Source organism: Seriola dumerili, unplaced genomic scaffold, assembly GCF_002260705.1.
Source record: "Seriola dumerili isolate Sdu_G_001 unplaced genomic scaffold, Sdu_1.0 BDQW01000025.1, whole genome shotgun sequence".
In the NCBI taxonomy this organism is placed as follows: domain Eukaryota; kingdom Metazoa; phylum Chordata; class Actinopteri; order Carangiformes; family Carangidae; genus Seriola; species Seriola dumerili.
The window spans coordinates 5046450-5061244 of NW_019174280.1; the positions used below are offsets into that span (position 1 = coordinate 5046450).

Below are 14795 nucleotides of genomic sequence, written 5' to 3' on the forward strand. Positions count from 1 at the left end.
AAACAACTACGAACCTGCAATATTAAGACTCCATCACATTGTTCAGTCTGCAGCTGCTCTGTGGAGGATAAAATAAGCAGCAGAAGTGCCAGAGGGACGTTTCCAGCAATAATCTGTCAATTCCCAGTTCACACAGCTGATAATTTCGTTAGACAAAAGAAATAATATTAATTTGAAATCCTCATTGTTAACAGAATAACATTTAAAACAGGATCAACCTGAATCAAGTCTGAGTAATATTATTTCATAAATCTGGTATTCTGGGAGTAAAACAACGCAGATATTTTTAGATGAACATGCTGAGTCACTGGAAGACGTATTCAACTATTTCTTGTCCTGGATGGCATTAAATATAGCATGAGTGTGTAGGAGCCATGTGCTGTAAAAATGGGAGAGTAAATGAATGAACAACAGCATGATATAACCAGTGGTAAGCTTCATAGACATATCTCAGTATTGTTTAGACAGGTTTACCAAAAAGAGTCTGATTATATCAAATATTAAAGTAATTCTGAGACTTGGGAATGTAATGTTCCCATAACAAAGCAATTTGCAGCTTTTTTTCTGTGGAGTTGGTGGAGATCAAAATGGAGCTAAAAGGAAAGTGAATATAGGACTTTATTAATCGGGTGAAAATCAGATGGCCAGAGACACGACTCCGCTTCTTTGCCGCTGAATATGGTTTCTTGACGGGAGTGGGTGGTGGTGGTGATGGTCACTTGCCAACAGCTTCAGATACTGTTGCGTTTATAAGATAAGAAGTTATATTACGGCCTCTGAACAGCATGTGTCTTCAGGGCAGACTGGACACTACAGTGACTCGGTATCGGAAAGTGGTGAGATGGGCTGGCTGGGCCAGGGCTAGCTTGTTAGGATGCTAACTACAGCAGAAGAAAAGAAGTGATAGAAATAGAAACAAAATAAGAGTTAACAGTGGCATTGCTTTCCACTGCTGGAGACAGCTCGTGGTATTTAAACGTATGAAGTCTTCTCACACAACTCAACTTCACAGCTTGTTTCTGCTGCCCCCAGGTGGTGAACAGGTCAAAGGAATTTACCACTAAGGTAAAGTATCAGCAGGTCAACATCAAGGTCCTACATTATTATGTAACATTGTGGCCATGTATTGTGGAAGGGCCCTTTGGCAAATCTATATTTGAGACCTCTATTAGACAGATTTTAGTTTAATTATGTTTAACCATATTAACCAGACTAACTGACACACAGAAACCTTGGGGCTAGTTAATATTACTGCAGCCAGGAGTACTGTTTGGTATGTAGACATTACACAATTGGTGGTTGGCGGGGGACCCAGCAGCTAGTTTTGCTCCATTGACATTTAATGGACACGCAGTGCGTGTATTTTTCTTTTTATACTATTTTTTTAATGAAACATCAGCAACTCAGTGTGATCGACCACAATTACATGAAAATAGTTTTGAAAGTCCAGCAACAAAATTGGATTTTAATGCACAATTATTTTTTTTGTATTTTCTTTTTTTCTTGTTATGTATTCTTCTATCACATAGACTTTCTTGTATTATTTAAGAGCTGCGGTTGATCATCTTGACTTGAAAACCTGTTAACTGCAAAATAATTAATTAGTCTGGGTTTCAGGGACAAGTTTTAGAGTCCTTGAATTATCTAAAGACTCTCTCAAAGACATTTCAACCTAGTGGTAAAACTTCTTCACTGAATACTTGTTATACTGTGGAGTGAAAATCAAAGTATAAATTACAATGACTAAAACCATTTAAAAAAAACACAAACAACAAAATAATCAAAATAATCATTTTAAAGTTAATTTCATTTACACTCACTTTATTAGGAACACCATAAAACTGGGCAGTCCCTCCCTTTGCTCTCAACACAGCCTTAGTTCTTTGTACCATTGATTCCACAAGATGTTGGAAACTGAGACACCACACATCCTAAAGGTGTTCTGCTGGATTCAGCTCTGGAGACGGAACTAAAGTTCACCGACCTCACTGTCATGTTCATGAACCAGTTTGAGACGATTTTTGCTCTGTGACATAGTGTATTATCCTTCTGGAAGTAACCATTAGAAGGTGGTAAATTGTGGACATAAAGGGATGCACATAGTCTGCAACAATACTCAGAAAGACTGTGGTGTTAAAACGCTGATTGATTGAAATTAAAGAGGCTGACAGGAGTGAAACCTGATGTGGTCTTCTGCTGTTGTAGCTCATCCACCTCAAGGTTTGACTTGTTTATGCTTTTCTGCTCACCACAGTTGTAAAGAGTGGTTATCTTAGTTACTGTAGCCTTTCTCCAACCAGTGTAGCTGTTCTCCTCTGACCTTTCTCTTCAACCAGGTTTATGTCCACCGAGCTGCTGCTCACTGGATGTTTTTTTTTTTTTGTTTGTTTGTTTTTGGCTCCATTCTGAGTAAAACTTGTGTGTGAAAATCTCAGGAGATCAGCAGTTTCAGAAAAACTCAAACCAGCTCATCTGACACCAACAATAATGCCACAGTCAAAGTCAATGAGATCACATTTTGTCCCCATTCGGATGTTTGATGTGAACATTAACTGAAGCTCCTGACCTGTCTCTGCAGGATTTTATGCATTGCACTGCTGCCACACGATTGGCTGATTGGGTAATTGCAAGAATAAGCAGGTGTATAGGTATTCCTAATAAAGTGCTTGGTGATTGTACATGCCAGCTGGTTCTCCTGGCATTGACTTATCAAGCATAAAAAAATATGTACATACTGTTGTTCATGTTAGACCCAGTTTCAGGAATATTTGAGCTAATTAACCCCATTTATGTACATTTTGCTCTTGGTTATGACTTATAGTGTTATCAAAGTCCATCACTGTGGCTAACAGTCTGTGCACATTCTCTTAACAGTGAAATGAATTGATGTATTGTCTGTTGCGTAGGTACCCATGCAGCCGCCTCGGGGACCCTTAGAGGGCCACGGACCTCTGTTTGGAAACCCCATCTACTCTAACCTGATCATGCATGGTTTCTCTTGCCTCCCTTTAAACAGAACCACAATTCTCCACTTCCATCTATTCCTAATTTGGTTTGTTATACTCCTGTAATATTGTTTTAGAGGAGAGTGAATGAATGAGGGACCTGTAGATTTATTCTCCACACACACACACACACACACACACACGCACACAGACACAGAGGTCTGATCACACCTTGAACACAATACACTCACATGCTTCCCTCGTAGTCATATATGGAGTGCACACTCACGTTCACACTCTCTTCTTTTCTTCTCCTCTGGCTTCCCTCGCCAAATGGATTTTTCATGCAGAGTTATCATTATCATTAATTTAGGAGACAGGTTCGCTTCAGAGCAATTGAAGACACATTTGTTACAGTGCCAAGCAGAGGCAGCTGCCGGAGGAGAAGAGAGAGGGGACATTCCCACTATGCAGAGTGCACATATGATCCAGTGTGGACGTGCTGAGAAAACATCAATCGAGCCCATTTTAGATGTTTCAGAAAGAAGCAGTATTCTGCACGAGGTCAGTCTGTCTGTTTGTTCTGAATAACTGACAGGGAAAATGTGACGAATGATAAGTTTTGCTGATATATGGGTCTGTAAAGCCCATTGAAACAGCCGTTAATGTCACAGAGGTACATAAATATCTTGACCTAAAAAGGTTTAAGTCTAAACGAGAAGGAAAACCTTAAAGGATAGGGCTGGTGGTATTCTATACTTTTGTTATTGTCAACAAATCCCATATATTAATCCAACTATCAATACCTCCTGACTCATCTTTGTTTGTGGCTCTCAGCACCCAGTCTGTTGGCCCCTACTGAAAATGTAAACCTTCAAGTCACAGATATACGTATACTTTGATTATTAAAAGAAGCTGCCACTCAATGCTTTTAATAATTTTTAGGACAACAGCAGAGCTACATGGCACAGAGGAATAAGCTATATCAGGCTTTGGATAAACACACTACTTATTACTAGTCTTTTCATGGGTTTGTTAATAATAACAAAGAAATATCACCATCCTTATTGTTTAAAACTGTGGTAGTGAAGCATCTACCCATAGAAGAATCTGTACTTCACAACAGGCCTGTAAATATTTCTAATATATTCATCTTTGTCTAGAACCTTAAAAAATGTCCTCAAAGGTCATTAGGAATTAGAATACAATATGCATGCTATATCATTTTCTTCTAGTTACTGTGCTTATATGAGAAAGCAAGAAATCACTCACTAAATCACTGTAGCCATGGAGCTAGTCTTAAAGAAGGTCCCTATGTTGAAATCTGGTTTTATGCCCGTCATTACTACAGATGATGCCTAGCTTGAATGGTGCATATTCCTAAACTATTTGTGTTTCATCAAATTGCCACACAGCAAACCTGCAGGCTGCACCATTTAAGCTCAGCATCAACTGTTAGAATGAAGGGCATGAAACCAGATTTCAACATGTGGACCTTCTTTAAGACTGTCCTTCACAATCAGGTAGTAATACAGGACCCAACACTTTATTATGTCGGTATATATTGTGATTTAGTGGTGCATATTACCATGTTCCCAAACAATTAATCAAATTACACAAAATCCATCACCACACCAATCCTTTGGGGAGCTGATGGGAGGTCTGGAGCTCTAGGCCAGTTGCCCACTTTGCCTGATTAGTAATCCATTCTTGGATACCACAGACACTGTCACATCAATCAGTCAAATATGATTATTCATATTGGTGGGAAACATCTATGACGGGATGTTAATTTAAAATTTTAGTGAAGATGTTCCCATTAAAATCCCACTGATACTGACCTTTGTGCACTGGCCACTTTTACTGGAATATGGGTACATTTTATTCTGCTGCATAATGAACTCATACCTATGAAACTCTTAACAAATATCCTCTGAAAGAGATGTGTTGCAACTGGCAAGATCGAGATGCCTCAAACCAAGATGAACCCGCCATCAAGCTATGTCTATATTAATATAGCCTATATAAAAACTGATAATCATGAATAATGTACAATGGGGTCCAAAAGTGGCTGTATATTGTCTATATCTGCAGCCTACATGTAGACTGTAGCTTATATCCAGTCTATATGTAGGCTGCAGTATACCTACATGCCTTTTGATGGGATGTGAAACATGCAACAGCAGCATTTCAAAAACATCTAAAATATTCAGTTGTTGTGTTGCTATCCGTGCAGCTGCCCATTATAACAAAGACTTTTTGAAGTCTCTCCCCCTTTCTCTCTCTCTCTCTCTCTCTCTCTCTCTCTCTCTCTCTCTCTCTCTCTGACAGATATCTATTAAAAGCTGCTGCTGCTGACGTCAAAAGTGTCCGCCATCTTTGACGAGAGCTGCACCGCTTTACCCCCATTGAAGAAGAAGTGAGGAGGACTCAGCCGACGCACAGTGCCTTTGCAGCATCGCAGTCATATACAGAGACAGACTGGTATCGGTTTGCTGTTGATATACGCAGACATTTCCTCCCATACTGACTGCGGGGCACCCACAACAGGCACAGGTAAGACTGAAGACCTTTTTACTTCATTTTCACCACTTCTATTTCTCGCTTTTTGCACATTGAAGCAGCAGATGTTTGTGTATTTGTGAAACGTGAGCAGTGGAGGTCTGTTTTCTCTCAGCCTGAATCCTTTTTGATGCAGTCGCCTATTAGATGCTTTTGGGTTTCATCTTGTTTGGGATGATTTTCAGCTTTGTTAGTGGGTAAAGGAAGGAAGAAAGATAGAAGCCAATGGAGGCAATGCGTGACCTACCGGGTGATAAATCTCAAACGCGCAGTGGATTGCTGAGAGGATGGATGCGGTGCGCTATAATGCGTATGTTCACTGTGGGCGTTTTCGGTGTTTCAGCACCGTGGACAGCGGCAAGGAGGGAAAACACACGGAGGAGGTGAAATGGACATCTCAGCAGGTCCATTTAGTGTCCAAACACCGCATTGTAAAGAGGGTTAGGGGGTGTTGTATTTAGCCATAGTCCTCCTATCCATTTCGGAGGGGATCGCTCTCTTAAAAACCAGTGTCGTGGCTGAGTGAGAGCCTCATCTCCCGCCTCCAAGCTGCAGCAGCAGCAAGTAGACTGCTGATGTCGCAGCAACACAGTGAAACATGCATCAATCTGTCGCACACATGTCAGCCGGAGAAAAAAACACACACAACAAAAACAGCATCACCCCTGATTTGTGATCTGATTGAGGGAATGTCATGTAATAGTAAACTGCGCCATGGTGAGGTCGGTCGGTGGGAGGAGGATAGCCGATATAAACAGGGGGGAGGGGGTGGGGGGTGAAGCATGACCCAGCTCCATGAATGCGCCTCTTCATTTTATTTTTTATTATTTTTTTACGCAGTGGCTTTGCATCACAAGCGGCCAAATCCGCGCCACATTTAGCTATGTGACCGAGGCATGAAGAGAGTTCGAAAGTATCCCGGTGGTGTAAAGGTGGGCGGGGGTTTTTACAGGCGTGAGACGGGGGGAGAAGAGCGCCGGGGAGGACCGCGGTGAAACCCGCACTATGACACCCAACACCCCCGCCCCCTCTCATCTCCTCCTCCTCTTCCTCCACCTCAGCATCCCAAACCCATCCATCCAGCCAGTCGTCGCCGTAGCGACGCACAGAACTGTCAATGAGCTCCGCACGCGCTGTCTGTCGATCGCGCATGGCGCACAATGGCTGAGCGCTCCACAGGCGCAAGAGTGCCAGTTTGGTTTGCTGGATTTATGATGCAGGGCATTCAGCTCCGTACACACTACATATAAAGCTATTAAGAGTATCATGTTGGTTCCTAATGTGACCTAGTTAGCTATGTGTGAAAAGCATACAGGAGCAGTCCAAACCGGGTTAGGATGAGGATAACGTGGTTGATATCTGCAGGTGTGGAGGATTTGGTGGCAAACAATAGTCAATGTGAGGATTCTGTGTGGTGAATTGACGTCGTGTGCTGCCTGTCACGCGTGGCGCACATTACCGTGGCTGCTGTGAGAGGTGTCCGAGCCTCGTGATTCAGACATAGAGACTTGATTGTTGGTCATCCTGGGGTTTGACGATGCGGCAGATCAGATGCTGAAGTCGTGTTGATCTCTGGCGCATCTGGAATTGTTTTATATCACCACATGGGGGGTGGGCTGGCTTGCTGGCTGGCTGTTGGTCACTGACAGATGCCTTCACTTGAGGGTTGATTTAGTGTTTGCCACATCACTGGATATCTTGCAATGGGCACTACAGCATGAATAGACCATTACATTTACCACAAGATGTACTCAGACCACATTCCTTCAGTGGGTCTGTGGGGATTCTTAATGACCTTATAATAACCGATTTGATTTTAAAGGCAGAAGGAAACAGAAATACGAGTTCATATAGAAGAAAGGAAGCAGTCTTGGAACACTGGCGGCCGTGTGTTCATGACAATGGCAGATTATAGCCTACAGTATATAGAGAGCAAAGTAAGGATGCTCCAGTTGCCATGACCGCTATACCATATCGCATTATGCGGCTTGCACTATTTGGACTGCAGAGAGGCAGAGAGAGAGAGAGACAGAAACAGGGAGGGGGTGGTGGTGGTGATGGGGGGGTGTCAGGCCTTTACTGCACACACTGAAAAGGGGGCTGCTCGCTGGATAAATGGTGACTCACAACACAATCACCATCCACTGATTGTTTCTTAGAAACACGCTGGCCGTTGTTCATTTGACGGGGGGGGGGGGGGGGGCACTTTCACACATGCGGCTGTATTGTGCTGTTCTGAAGTGGAGCTAGAGCCTCCGTGATCGATGCTGGTGAATACTGAGCCGGCTGGCTGCGCATTGCGTGTTTTGGCGCAGGTATATTTGTTTCTCTTTCTAGCAGCTCTTTTCTCCAGACTCAAGCTCTCAGCCTGGTTTGAAAGGCATTTAACAGGCCCAACTATTCACCTCATGTCTGCCCATGTACAAGCAACTACACATTTTATTCTCAGGCTACAGCCACATAAACTCTCACTTCTCACGATCTTAAATGACATGAGTCATATTTGACAGGCTGACGGATCTCTGGCATTTCTCCAACCGTGTCTCTGCAGACTAGATGAGCTTCTGCAATGTTGACATATCAGACACCTTTAGTGGCCTATTGTTTCATATTTCACATTAGCAGTAATATGCAAGAAAAGGTGTTGCTTTTTCTTCATGTGGTGGATATTTCATTCAAAAGTAAGCGTCTTGTTTCACTCTACAAAGGTCAGGCGCATTATCACAAAAGGAGTTTACTTTCTGAGTCTGTATCTGCTTGAGGTACACATAGAGGAGCATTCGTACTTCTTAACTCAAGGGCATTAATAAAGTGCCCTTGAGCAAAGAACTAGGCCTGCTCCCTCCTTTGTAGAGTGATCTGGATTGGGAATGGGAACTAAAAGCCTACTGTGGTTGTTTCTCTCAGTTCAGGGTTTAGCTGCATGACAAACAAAATCATCCTCATGGATTCAGCTGAGCTTGTTATGCTGCTGTCGCATTTAGCAACTCTGAGATATCCTGAATGATTCCCTGTGGTGGTCGAATACGCTGCTGTTTCTCTCCTTTCTCTGAATAGTGAAGCCTGTTCTGGGTTCATCATCTAGAGCCGGAGGAGACATGACTGTTCTGTCTGAGTTTACAACAAGGAATTATGAGACATCATGAAAGGGGTTATTTAGTTTTTAGGATATTTTATTTGGCACTGAGCAAAGTCACTGTGTCCTGGAAAAGACAAATTTATCATCAAGACTTAAAGGTCTTTTCCTGACTTTTGCCCAGTGGTCAGTAGATCCCAAGTGGTTGGGCTTCCTACTGTTTCTTTTCATTACAATCTCTACTTTATGGCTTTAGCTTTGAAAGGAAATGCTCAGATATTACACTTTAGCTACATAAGCTGATATTTTACAAAGGTCTAAACATTACAAAGGAATTGTAAATAGACAAAAACTGTGAAACAGACGACAGAAACAAAGGCTTCTAGACAAAGAAGTTAATTAACGCTGCATTTTTTTAAAGTAAGACAAAGTGAGACATTTTTGGGAGGTGAGTTTATTCTCTGTCTATAAATATTAAGATAAGCCAATAGCCACCAGCCAGTTATCTTAGATTACCACAAAGAGTGAAAACAGGAATACTGTTAGTGTTGCACTGTCCACACATAACAAACTCCACCAACTTGTACCTCTAAAGTTACGTATCTCGTAAGTACGTAACATAGCTGTAATTTTGTGGAAGTTATATAACCTGTGATACAGCATAACATATCCCCTGTCACACCAAAACGTGTTGCTTTTACTCTTCAGTTTTGGTATGGATTAAACAAACGAGATATAATGTGTTAATTAGTCAGCTTTAAAGGTGCTGGTAGGTGACTTTTGTTACCTTTGGACAGTGTTGATTCCCCCTGTTTCCAGTGTTTCATCTAAGCCAACCAGCTGCTGGGTGTAGCTTCATATTTAGCGTAAAGTCCTGGGAGTGGGATCCGTCTTCTCATTTGACTCTCAGTAAGAAAGTGAATAAGCATATTTCCCAAAACGTCCCATTTCCCAAAAGTGCTTTAAAAGAGACGGGAAGGGGAAAGAGCGTTTTCTTGCAAGTGAGTGTGACCTACTTGACAGCAACAGCCAAGCAGCAGAGAAAATGGCAAGTCAGGTTGAAAGGCAGCGTTGAGCTTTGTTTTTGTGTCCAGTCAGCCCACATGGGACGGCCTCTCACTTTCTCAGAGGCACTCTGCATGTAAACAAAAACAGAGAAACAAAATGGCCGCTCCTGAGGCCTCGAGAGTGTGGCAATGCACAGAGAGAAAACGCAGTGGTGCATTTTTTCTCTCACCAAACCTCATCAAGAAAACTTTCTTCTTTTCTTTCGACACAGCACTAATTTGCTGTTTTTATTAGTTGGTTATTGGTTTTATTTTCTTTCGGTTATGCAGTCTTTTCAGGCTTTGGGATGTCGGCTTTCAAAAATTGTCTTTTGTGTTTTTCTAAAACTTGTCAGGCTTTATGTAGGGTAGTTAAATGGTTATTAATGGAGATAAGTAGCTGATATGAGCAGCACACCTGTCATGAATCTTTTCATGTTCGCACAAAAGCATGACTTCTCTAAATTTAGTTTTATTTATCTTACCTCAGTTGTGCTCTCTAACAGAAGTGATGTGTTAAATATTGTCTCCCAAGTGACGCTCATGCTTTTGAAGCTTTTCTGGAACGGAAAATCAAAAAAAAAAATCCTCCACGATTTTACCTTTTAAAGTTACTTTTATGAGACAGCCACCAGTGAGGCCGATCCACCGCGCTGTCAGGCACTGTCATCGTTCTGCCATCTGTCCTCTCTCCTGCTCTCTCAGGGTTAGATTATTATTCTTTTGATTAATGAAATGAATTTTAGGGAGAGAAAATTATTAGAGAGAGAAGGAAAAGAGTGAGGCGGAGAGACAGAAGTTGGAAACACAGAACTTCCAAAATGAATAATTGCCAGGTTGATTCATTTGAAGAAAGTGTGCACACTCTCTATTGGAAAAATGGCATAAATGTTTCATATACAGATCGTTGCTGGTATTATCCATATCCATATGATAACCAGAAATCGGAAGAAGTCTTACTAACATATGTCCAGGAATAAATATACGGTGTCAGATTTTGTTATGGCAAGCTGATACATACAGTTACTTGTATGCGTGCGTGTGTAGCGTATGATGCAGCCTGCTTCAGTTTCACATTGATCTATAGCTTCAATCATATCATTTTCACCACCAGCATTAGCCGTGGCTTCAGTAGTATTGTAAAGCATCTCTACATGACAAAAGCTTCCATTTCCAGAATAAAAGCATGTATAGACATCTTATCCCTGGATCAGTGGAGCACAAAGTCACCAATTTATCTGCTCGGGTCAACATGAATACGCCCTCTGCGCTCTACATTACATGGGTCAGGTTTGTGTGCTCAGGTGCAGGGACAATACGACTGAATCAGTCTTCTGCAAACACAACACTGTGTGGAGTGAGGAGATGGTTTTGATTTAAGGATCAGTGGCGTGTGGTGAGTGTGGTGGGTTTTTTTTGGTGCTATTGTTGCTGTAGGTCTGTCCGTCGGGCTGGGTAATTTATGATGCTGCAGTGCAGCTGACCACAGTTGTTGGTGCAGGTCAGCCTCTGCATCTGCACTGCTTTTACATAAACCTTAAACAGTCTGGTATGTGTTGGATAGTTAACAATCAGAGGATGTTTGATCTTTGATTTTTAACTCTATCAAACAGTACACATGCACTGTTACTGCTTGAAGTTCAGTATGAAGACAGCATGTATTATAGGGCAAAATGGCAAGCATGGTGTGATGTATTATGTATTATGCATCTGGTTTTACTTAGTAATGAATTTGTTTTTACGCAGTCTCCACACAGGCTATCAAACCTGTCAGTGTTTCTCATGTTTACAGTAAATTTTAAGATATTTTGGTTGTGCTGGTTAGAATGAATCCATAATGTGTTGACATGAAGTTCCATGTGTATATAATGTCTTAAAATGCCTTGTGAGCAGAACATCATCAGTATGATTGATTCTTTCAGACTGATCAGCACTGGAGGTCAACATTGCAGTGTTTACTGTAGGAATTAATATGACAGTATTCTACTGATTCTACTATGATAGGTCACTGAATATCCTTGGGTTAAATGATAAATGGGCTGCAGGTAGATACATAGTCTTAACAACTCCTCAAAGAGCTTTACAGCACCTGTTCTTTACATAGCATTTCTCTCTTACACACACGTTCACACCGATGGTACATCATCGGGGGCAATTTAGTGTTAAGTAACTTGCCCACGGACACTACGACACACAGACTGGAGGAGCCGGGGATCGAACCGCAGCCCCTCCAATTAGTGGACGACCGACTCTCCCTCCTGGGCTGCATTGTAGAATGTTCTTTGCGGACTTGGATTCTGCAAACTGGACCAAGCAATTAACTGATTTTTACCAATGATATATTTTTGCTGCATATAAATAGCGTTATCATTAATAATATTAGATATTGACAAAAAAGTCAAAAAGAACAGAAGCAACAGAGGTGTAATTTGATATTTTTGGGTGTATTCTGTCAGAAGTTATTTCTGATTACCTGAGTGCAACTAATTGCTTTTTAATGTCTTTGTTTTTATGACTTCTCAAATACTTAACAGGCTCTTATGTGACACTGAAGTGGCTAGGCTACTGGGGCCCTTGACCATGAATGAAGTAGGGAATCATTAAAAAAAAAAAAAACTGAATGTGTCCAGTTGAGCTGGAAAATAAGCCACTGTGGTTCCCTAATTGGATTTGTTTTGCTGGAGTCTCGTGTCATAACCCTCCAGTGTACAAATATGCTCCATGGCAAAAACCTGTGAGTCATCAAAGTCATCAACATTGATCAAGGTGTTACAGTTTGATGGTTTGTTACTGTTGCTTCGCTAAAGCGTCAGGAATTGTGCCTTTTCACTCTGCGGTTTACTTGAACATCTCCTGCCCGAGACTCCGTCAAACACGCAGATATAAAAAGGACATCTGCTGCATTTTTCACCCGGAGAGCCTTCACATCGCTCTCCCCTGACATTTATTAGGTTGTAAAACACGAGAGGTTGTGCTCCTAATTCCAAACCGGGCTGTGGTGCCCTGTTCAGAAATTGCTTGGTTGATCTAATGTTCGTCTGCGCCACCAACCCCCTACCCCCATCTGAACCCGTCCCTACACCCCTGTCGTGTTTGGCTTGTCAAACGTCTCCATGGCCCTCTAGAAGCCAAAACGTCATAGCTACATGTTAATAACTGTGGCTCTGAGTGGACACATGATGAAACCCCTCTCATACACAGAAACCACAAAGGTGACTGTGAGCACGGGGCTGAAGGGCGTTGGCAGGGCTCATACTTGCTGTGGTGTGCTGTGCATACTGAATTATGGCCTTATTTTATTCTCTTTTTCATCCTTGTTCGTGAGAGCTTTCTGCTCCTCATCTTCCTACAGTAGCTTCAAATAAACACATCAGTCTGCACCACTGAGATTCTCTTGTCTTGTCTACCCGCGTATTGTCCTCTCTGCTCTGCTCTCCACTTGTTCCCAAGGTGCAGGGAGCTGGCTGATAAGGAGCCATGCAGCTCAGCACCGGTGAGGAGAGGGATGGGGGGTAAATCACCAGACTTGCCCTTGTCTTCACCCTCAGACTATCTGGTCTCTATTAGCAAATGCAGCCGCAACGCCTCCTCCAAGAAACAATAAATAGGATGATGACATTGTTTACGGCAGTTTTTACATTAACATACACACAGGTCATCGTGTGGCTATCCCTCAAGCTGTTTAGAACGAGTGGTCACTCTGGAAAGAGAGAGTGTATGAGTGTAGGTGTGTGACTGGAATATCAAGTGAGTAACCTCCCGTCAACATCTCCTCATGTAGCTTGGGGCCAACACTTCCAGAAAGCTGTAAACTGTAAGTTTCAGCATCCCAGAACAACAGTCACTCCCCATACTGATGACAAACTAATAAACCCAAGGACCAAGTTGACTGCCAGCAGCTCATTAAACACTGTAGAAACCACAATGCACAGTTCCAACAGTAATTTCCCAAAGTAGCATCCTTTGTCTGCTTTTCTCTACTGTAAATAGCTTAGTAAGCTGCCATGGGCAGGGATCAGATATGTCTTGTTGGATTTAAATATGTGTTGTATAACATGCCTTGTGGGATATTGTGAACAGATTATGTTTGAATGTTCGTATCTCTGTACATAGAGGACACAGTATATGGGATCTTCACCAACCCAGTGGTTGTGGCTTTTCTGGTGATCACAGAAAGTCATACATTAGGGAATGTATTCATACATATCTCAATACTCTAAAGCTGTCTCTGCTGCCTAGCGTAACAAACGGCGTTGACATTTCTTCCCATTTCCCAATGTTGATGATACTCCAAACAAAACATCACTAATAAAACATAACGTTTCAGGCAAATGTGGTTATTCTGTATTCAAACTGTTAGGACAACATGGTCTGCAGTCTCACAGCAAGGACTCATGATTACTGCTCAACCTGAGCCAGTTCCTACAGTTTATGTAGGATAATTTTAAAAGACAGTATATTATAAGAATGTATATTGCTCAGACCACATTGCAGCTATTTCTTTTTGCTTGCTGGGGTTAGGGAATGCATTTTACATGAGATATGTATGTGCAAATGCATATAGCCTATATGTGATTTTATATGGTCTTTTTAATCGGTGGTGGAGTTTTTACATTGTTTTTGTAATATACTGTTCCTTTAAGGAATGCTACTTAATATTTTCATTATCTATTCATTTTTAAATTATTTTCTCAATTAATAATTTTCTCCATAAAAATCAGAAAATCATAGAAAGAAAGCCCCCACAATTTCCTATCATATCAAAATGTTTGATATGTTTTGTCTGACAGTCCAACATCCTATTCGTTCAAATATAATAGAAGTTAAAGAAAATTATCAAATATTCAGATATAAAAAGCTAGAACCATTGAATTTTGTTTAAACTCTGAGAGTAAGTAACTACCTGTAAATAAGCAAGCAAGTGTATCTAACTACTAAGTGTCTACAACCATGCTAGCAGTGCTTCAAGCTAACTTAAGTATGCTAACATGGTCACAGTGACAGTGCTAACATGCTGATGTTTAGCAGGCATAACATTTAGCATGTTCACCATCTGAATTTAGTCTATTAGCATGCTTACATTTGCTAACATTTGACTGACCCTATAAATCCATGTCGGTAGTTTGGCTAACATGACTAAAAGTGGCTAAAAATCATCAAGTACTT

The 14795-nt window shown here is 41.5% G+C and overlaps 1 protein-coding gene across 1 annotated transcript in view; it reads left to right on the forward strand.

The window, feature by feature from the left end:
• Nucleotides 1-5337: 5337 nt before the first annotated feature.
• The window catches only part of snap25 (synaptosome associated protein 25), a 36059-nt gene continuing 26601 nt past the window's right edge, over nucleotides 5338-14795 (forward strand). Inside the window, exon 1 of the mRNA XM_022770408.1 lies at nucleotides 5338-5501. The gene's annotated coding sequence lies outside the window, so the exon portion shown is untranslated. The remainder of the gene's footprint in view (nucleotides 5502-14795) is intronic.